Below are 7,304 nucleotides of genomic sequence, written 5' to 3' on the forward strand. Positions count from 1 at the left end.
GACTGGAGCGACTGGGCTTGTATACACTGGAATTTAGAAGGATGAGAGGGGATCTTATGGAAACATATAAGATTATTAAGGGGTTGGACACATTAGAGGCAGGAAACATGTTCCCAAATGTTGGGGGAGTCCAGAACCAGGGGCCACACAGTTTAAGAATAAGGGGTCGGCCATTTAGAACGGAGATGAGGAGAAACTTTTTCAGTCAGAGAGTTGTGAATCTGTGGAATTCTCTGCCTCAGAAGGCAGTGGAGGCCAATTCTCTGAATGCTTTCAAGAGAGAGCTAGATAGAGTTCTTAAGGATAGCGGAGTCAGGGGGAGAAGGCAGGAACGGGGTACTGATTGAGAATGATCAGCCATGATCACATTGAATGGCGGTGCGTACAGGCTCGAAGGGCTGAATGGCCTCCTCCTGCACCTATTGTCTATTGTCTATTGTCCATTGTCTGTAAAAAGTGTGTAAAATCTCATTGAACGCTCTCAGTGTCTCCACATCCACACCTGTCATTAAACAGAAAGACACTCTGGGGTTATATCTCTTCCTGTGTTTTTGAGGGGTCATCTCACTGGACTCTGCCCCCCAATGTCCAGGGCTCTCCCCCACAGAGCCTCGGCGTTGGCTGCACCGAGCTTCGGCTCGTCCCTCAGCACCAGGGATTGCCAACTTCCTCACTCCCAAATAAGGGACAAAGGGTGACGTCACCGCCCCGCGCCCCACGTGACCTCACCCGGCCCAGCGGCCACGTGCTCCCGCTCCGCCAATGGCAGCCACCTGGGCCGGGAAGCGGGTTGCTACACAACCTCCGTTAGGCGGCGCCCAGGCCTCCGGGCCTAGACGGGCCCGAGCTACACTGTCCGGACCGACAGTGTCCGGACCTACAGTGTCCGGACCTACAGTGTCCGGGCCTACACTGTCCGGGCCTACACTGTCCAGGCCTACACTGTCTGGGCCTACACTGCCTGGACCTATACTGTCCGGACCTACACTGTCCGGGCCTACACTGTCCGGGCCTACACTGTCCGGACCTACACTGTCTGGGCCTACACTGTCCAGAGCTACACTGTCTGGGCTTACACTGTCCGGACCTATACTGTACGCACCTACACTGTCCGGACCTACACTGTCCGGGCCTACACTGTCTGGACCTACACTGTCTGGGCTTACACTGTCCGGACCTATACTGTCCGCACCTACACTGTCCGGACCTACACTGTCCGGGCCTACACTGTCCGGGCCTACACTGTCCGGACCTACACAGTCCGGGCCTACACTGTCCGGGCCTACAGTGTCCGGGCCTACACTGTCCGGACCTACACTGTCCGGGCCTACACTGTCCGGCCTACACTGACCGGGCCTACACTGTCCGGACCTACACTGTCCGGGCCTACACTGTCCGGGCCTACACTGTCCGGGCCTGCACTGTCCGGGCCTGCACTGTCCGGGCCTGCACTGTCCGGGCCTACACTGTCCGGGCCTGCACTGTCCGGGCCTACACTGTCCGGGTCTACACTGTCCGGACCTACACTGTCCGGGCCTGCACTGTCCGGGCCTACACTGTCCGGGCCTACACTGTCCGGGCCTACACTGTCCGGGCCTACACTGTCCGGAGCTGCACTGTCCGGGCCTACACTGTCCGGGCCTACAGTGTCCGGGCCTACAGTGTCCGGGCCTACACTGTCCGGTCCTACACTGTCCGGGCCTACACTGTCCGGGCCTACACTGTCCGGGCCTACACTGTCCGGGCCTACACTGTCCAGACCTACACTGTCCGGGCCTACACTGTCCGGGCCTACACTCTCCGGACCTACACTGTCCGGGCCTACACTATCCGGGCCTACAGTGTCCGGGCCTACAGTGTCCGGGCCTACACTGTCCGGGCCTACAGTGTCCGGACCTATACTGTCCGCACCTACACTGTCTGGGCCTACACTGTCTGGACCTACACTGTCCGGAGGTAAAATAGAGTGTCGGGACCTAAACTGTCAGGATCTACAGCGTCAGGGCCTTTGGTGTCGTGGCCTACAGTGCCCCCCGGGCCTAAGACCGTATTAGGCCCGGGGGGTGCTGTAGGCCCGGACGCTGTAGCCCCCGACACTGTAGGTTTCTGACATTTTAGCTCTGGACAGTGTAGGCCCGGAGGCCCGGGCGCCACCTGACGGAGGTTGCATAGCAACCCGCCTCCCGGCCTGGGCGGCCGCCATTGGCGGAGCGGGAGCACGTGGCCGCTGGCTGGGTGAGGTCATGCGGGGCGCGGGGCGGTGACGTCACCCTCTGTCCCTTATTTGGGAGCGAGGAAGTTGGCAACCGCTACTAATACGGGACAAGGGCGGTCAAACAAATGTCCCGGCTAATACGGGACAGTTGGCAACCCTGCTATTGGAGGGGAGGATGCTCCTCAAACTGCGGAGCATCCTGGACAATACAGCTCACCCCCTCCACGACACACTGGCCAACCTGAGGAGCACCTTCAGCAACGGACTGGCCCCACCAAGATGCAGCACAGAATGAACGCCACTGGAGGTCCTTCTTCCCTGTGGCCATCAAACTGTACAACCTCTCCCCCTTCTGTCGTGGGGGAGACGGACTCCTCTCCCCCTCCCCCCGAACCCCTCCCCTCCGCAATCTTTGCACATCCCCCAATCCTTTCCACTCCCCACTTTAATTTCACGTTTCATGTTTCTTGTTGTGTGTTCGATTTAGATTTAGAGACACAGCGCAGAAACAGGCCCTTCGGCCCACCGGGTCCGCGCCGCCCAGCGATCCCCGCACACTAACACTATCCTACACCCACTACGGACAATTTTTACATTCGCCCAGCCAATTAACCTACGTGCCTGTACGTCTTTGGAGTGTGGGAGGAAACCGAAGATCTCGGAGGTAGCCCACGCAGGTCACGGGGAGAACGTGCAAACTCCATACAGACAGAACCCGTAGTCGGGATGGAACCTGAGTCTCCGGCGCTGCATTCGCTGTAAGGCAGCAACTCTACCAACTCTTTCTGACTGTTGGCAGCCCAGTTTAACCTCCTGGGATAAATAACGTTCACAAGGTAAAGGATTAGGCCATTCGGCCCGTCGAGTCCACTCCGCCATTCAATCATGGCTGATCCCATTTACCTGCTTGACGCCCATTCTAAGGGAGAACTTGTCTATCTCTGTGGTATTGTGTCGGAAAAGCGAGAGGAGCAGAATTAGTCGGGAAAAAAACTGCAGATGCCGGTTTAAATTGAAGGTAGACACAAAATGCTGGAGTAACTCAGCGGGACAGGCAGCATTTCAGGAAAGAAGGAATGAGTGATCCGGGTCGAGTCTGAAGAAGGGTCTCGACCCGAAATGGATCAGTCTGAAGAAGGGTCTCGACCCGAAACGTCACCCGTTCCTTCTCGCCAGAGATGCTGCCTGACCCGCTGAGTTACTCCAGCATTTTGTGATCGTCTGAAGAAGGGTCTCGACTCGAAGGAGCAGAATTAGGCCATTCGGCCCATCAAGTCTACTCCGCCATTCACATGCAAACTCCGTACAGACAGCGCCCGAGGTGGGGATCGAACCTGGGCCGCTGGCGCCGTGAGGTGGCGGCTCTACACGCTGCACCACCGCCTGCCACCCAAACATCCCCCTCTACAGGTGGCGGTGATCCAGGTGAGGGGCATCTACACCAACGACTGCACCTCCACAGACTCCTCTGTCACGGTGGCACAGCGGTAGAGTTGCTGCCTTACAGCAAATGCAGCGCCGGAGTCCCGGGTTCGATCCTGACTACGGGCGCCGTCTGTACGGAGTTTGCACGTTCTCCCCGTGACCTGCGTGGGTTTTCTCCGAGATCTTCGGTTTCCTCCCACACTCCAAAGACGTGCAGGTTTGTAGGTTAATTGGCTGGGCAAATGTAAACATTGTCCCTAGTGGGTGTAGGATAGTGTTAGTGCGCGGGGATCGCTGGGCGGCGCGGACCCGTTGGGCCAAAGGGCCTGTTTCCGCGCTGTGTCTCTCTAAATCTCTACATCTCTAAATCAAGTTTGCGGATGACACTACCCTGATTGGACTGATCCAGGATGGGGAGGAATCTGCCTACAGATGGGAAGTGACAAAGTTGGCGTCCTGGTGCCATTGCAACAACCTGGAGCTCAATGCTCTCAAGACAGTGGAACTAATTGTAGACTTTCCTCCCTCCCCCCACTCACCATCAACAACACCATAGTCACATCTGTGGAGTCATTTAAGTTCCTTGGAACGGGGTACTGATTGAGAATGATCAGCCATGATCACATTGAATTACGGTGCTGGCTCGTAGGGCCGAATGGCCTCCTCCTGCACCTATTGTCTATTGTATATTGTCTATCATCTCCAGGGACCTTAAATGGGGGACCACTATCGACTCCACAGTCAAAAAGGCCCAACAGAGGATGTACTTCCTGCGGCAACTGAAGAAACACAATCTGCCACAAGCAATGATGGTCCAATTCTATACTGCTATCATTGAGTCCGTCCTCACCTTCTCCATCATGGTCTGGTTTGGCTCAGCCACCAAGCACCACATCCGGAAGCTGCCACGGATCGTTCGCACAGCTGAGAAGGTTGTTGGCCGCAACCTTCCCCCCCCTCCCATTGACGAACTGGACACTGCAAGGGCCAGGAAGCGAGCGGGCAAGATCATCTCTGACCCCTCTCACCCTGGCCACAAACTCTTTGAAGCACTTCCCTCTGGAAGGTGACTCCGGGCTGTCAAAGCAGCCACAGCCAGACATAAAAACACCTTTTATCCACGAGTGGTAGTTCTACTCAATAACCAAAGTCTCTTTTCTGCCCTGGTTTATTTTCACCCACATGTTTAGACCGTAATGTTGTATCCTTATTGTTTTGATGTGGTTACGCTTTATTCTTAATTGTTAAGTGTATGTTTGTGTTGTCATTTGTGAGTGGAGCACCAAGGCACATTCCTTGTAGCTGCACATACTTGGCCAATAAACTTATTCATTCATTCAATCACTCACCTGGCTCAGGTGCTCCAACGCCCATTGGTGGAAAGCGCTGTCAATCATCCCTGGGGAAGCGCCAACGCGAGCACCCCATTGGCCGCCCAACAGGAAGGGGACGGGCCAAACCGACCAATCACAGCGGAGGCGGGGGACACAAACTCCCGCCGCTCATTGGCCGCGCCGGTCGTCCGTCATCCGGAGAGGCGATCGGCCATTGGCGGAGAGCGACGTCAGTCAGAGGGGCGGGACCGTCGCCGCCAACGCGGGCACCCTATTGGTCGGCCGTGGAGTGAGGGGCGGGCGTTGAGGGGCAGGGGGAGTGGAGGCGGGACATGAACACCGCCGCCGATTGGTTCGGCCGCACGCCGGTCATCGGGAGCAGTGACGCACCCCAGTTAACGGCGCGGCCATTGGCGGAGAAGGACGTCGGTCAGAGAAGGAGGAGGCGGGGCCGTGGGAGGGAGGGAGGGGGCGGGCAGGGGGACGGCCGCCATTTGCCGCCGGGGGGGGGGAGGAGTGGGGGATGACTGGAGAGTCAGAGAGACGGCGTGTGGTTTTTTAAAATAGAATAGAAAATGAAAGGAGGGCCAGGCATGGCGCCGGTTGTCAACGCGCTGGGGAACCGACAGTAGGCGGCATCGGCATCGGCATCGGCATCGGCGCGGCCCGCCCCGCCCCGCCCCGCCCGGGCAGGCACACAGACAGACACACAGACAGACAGAGAGCGAGCGGCGCCGGCGCCGGCGGCTGGAGGTGGGTGTGCGGGGAGATGGAGATGGAGATAGATGGCGGCGGGGGTTGAGGGGGGTTTGGGGTTGAGTGGGAACAATCTCCTCCTCCTCATCATCTCCATCCTTCGGCCTTCAGCTTCGCCGCGTCTTTTCAAAATTCACCTCAACATCACCGTTCCCCTCTCCCAGCTCCGCGCGGGGTGTTTCTGGGAGTTGTAGTTTCAATGGTTTCAAAATGGAGGGGGAGGGGCGGGGTGGTGATGCATTCTGGGAGTTGTGGTCTTTTTTTTATTTTCAAAATGGAAGTTGGGTGTGAAGCATTCTGGGAGTTGTAGTCTCTTTATTGTTGCAAAATGAAGGCTGGAGGGTGTGTGAAGCATTCTGGGAGTTGTAGTTTCATATTTTGCTAAATGAAGATAGAGGGTGTGCGAAGCATTCTGGGAGTTGTAGTCTCATTTGTTTTCAACATGGAAACGGTGTGAAGCATTCTGCGAGTTGTAGTTGATTTTTTTGGGTGCAAAATGAAGGCTGGATGGTGTGAAGCATTCTGGGAGTTGTAGTCTCAGATTTTCAAAATGTAGGCTGGGTGTAGTCCCGCCATATCCGGTCACTCAGCTTGTAATGTGGGGATGGGGAGGGTCATTCTGGGAGTTGTCGTTTCATAATTTTGCAAAATGAAGGGGGGGGGGGGGGAGGATGAAGCATTCTGGGAGATGTAGTTCAAAATGAAGGCTGGAGGGCGTAAAACATTTTGGGAGTTGTAGTTTCATTCCCCAAGATGGTGGCAGAGGTGTGTGAAGCATTCTGGGACTTGTAGTTTCATATATTGTCCAAAATGCATTCTGGGAGTTGCAGTCTCATATATCTTCAAAATGGAGACTGTGTTGTGAAGCATTCTGGGAGTTGTAGTTTCATATTTTCGAAAAATGGGGCTAGGGTGTGAAGTATTCTGGGAGTTGTTTCATATATTTTCAAAATGGAGGTGGTGATGTGAAGCTTTCTGGGAGTTGTAGTTTCATATTTTCAAAATGGAGGCGGGGTACAGTCACGCCATATCCGGTCACTCAGCTTGTAATGTGGGGGGGGGGGGGGGTCATTCTGTGAGTTGTAATCCTTTTTGTTCAATATGGGAACTATAGTTTGGACACCCACCACCCTTTGTGTGAAAAAGTTACCCCGAGATTCTGGGCATCTACCCGATCTATTCCTCTCGTGATTTTATACACCTTTATTATAATATCACCCCCTCGTCCTCCTGCACTCCCAAGGAATAGAGACCCAGCCTACTCAACCTCTCCCTGTAGCTCAGACTCTCTGGTCCTGTCAACATCCTCTTAAATCTTCTCTGAACCCTTTCATGCTTGACAATACCTTTCCTATAACATGGTGCCCAGAACTGAACACAATACTCTAAATGAGGTCTTACCAACGTCTTATACAGCTGCAACATGACCTCCCAACATCGATACTCAATACTCAGACTGATGAAGGCCAATGTGCCCAAAGCCTTTTTGACCACCTTATCTATCTGCAACTCGACCTTCAAGGAGCCATGCACCTTCACTCCTAGATCCCTCTGCTCTACAACACTCCCCAGAA

The 7,304-nt window shown here is 55.2% G+C and overlaps 1 protein-coding gene across 1 annotated transcript in view; it reads left to right on the top strand.

Moving 5' to 3' along the window:
- Positions 1-7,304, top strand: part of LOC144612287 (AN1-type zinc finger protein 5-like) — a 58,275-nt gene that overhangs the window by 20,459 nt on the left and 30,512 nt on the right. The gene's annotated exons all lie outside the window — the stretch shown is intronic.

Source organism: Rhinoraja longicauda, chromosome 44 (assembly GCF_053455715.1).
Source record: "Rhinoraja longicauda isolate Sanriku21f chromosome 44, sRhiLon1.1, whole genome shotgun sequence".
Taxonomy (NCBI): domain Eukaryota; kingdom Metazoa; phylum Chordata; class Chondrichthyes; order Rajiformes; family Arhynchobatidae; genus Rhinoraja; species Rhinoraja longicauda.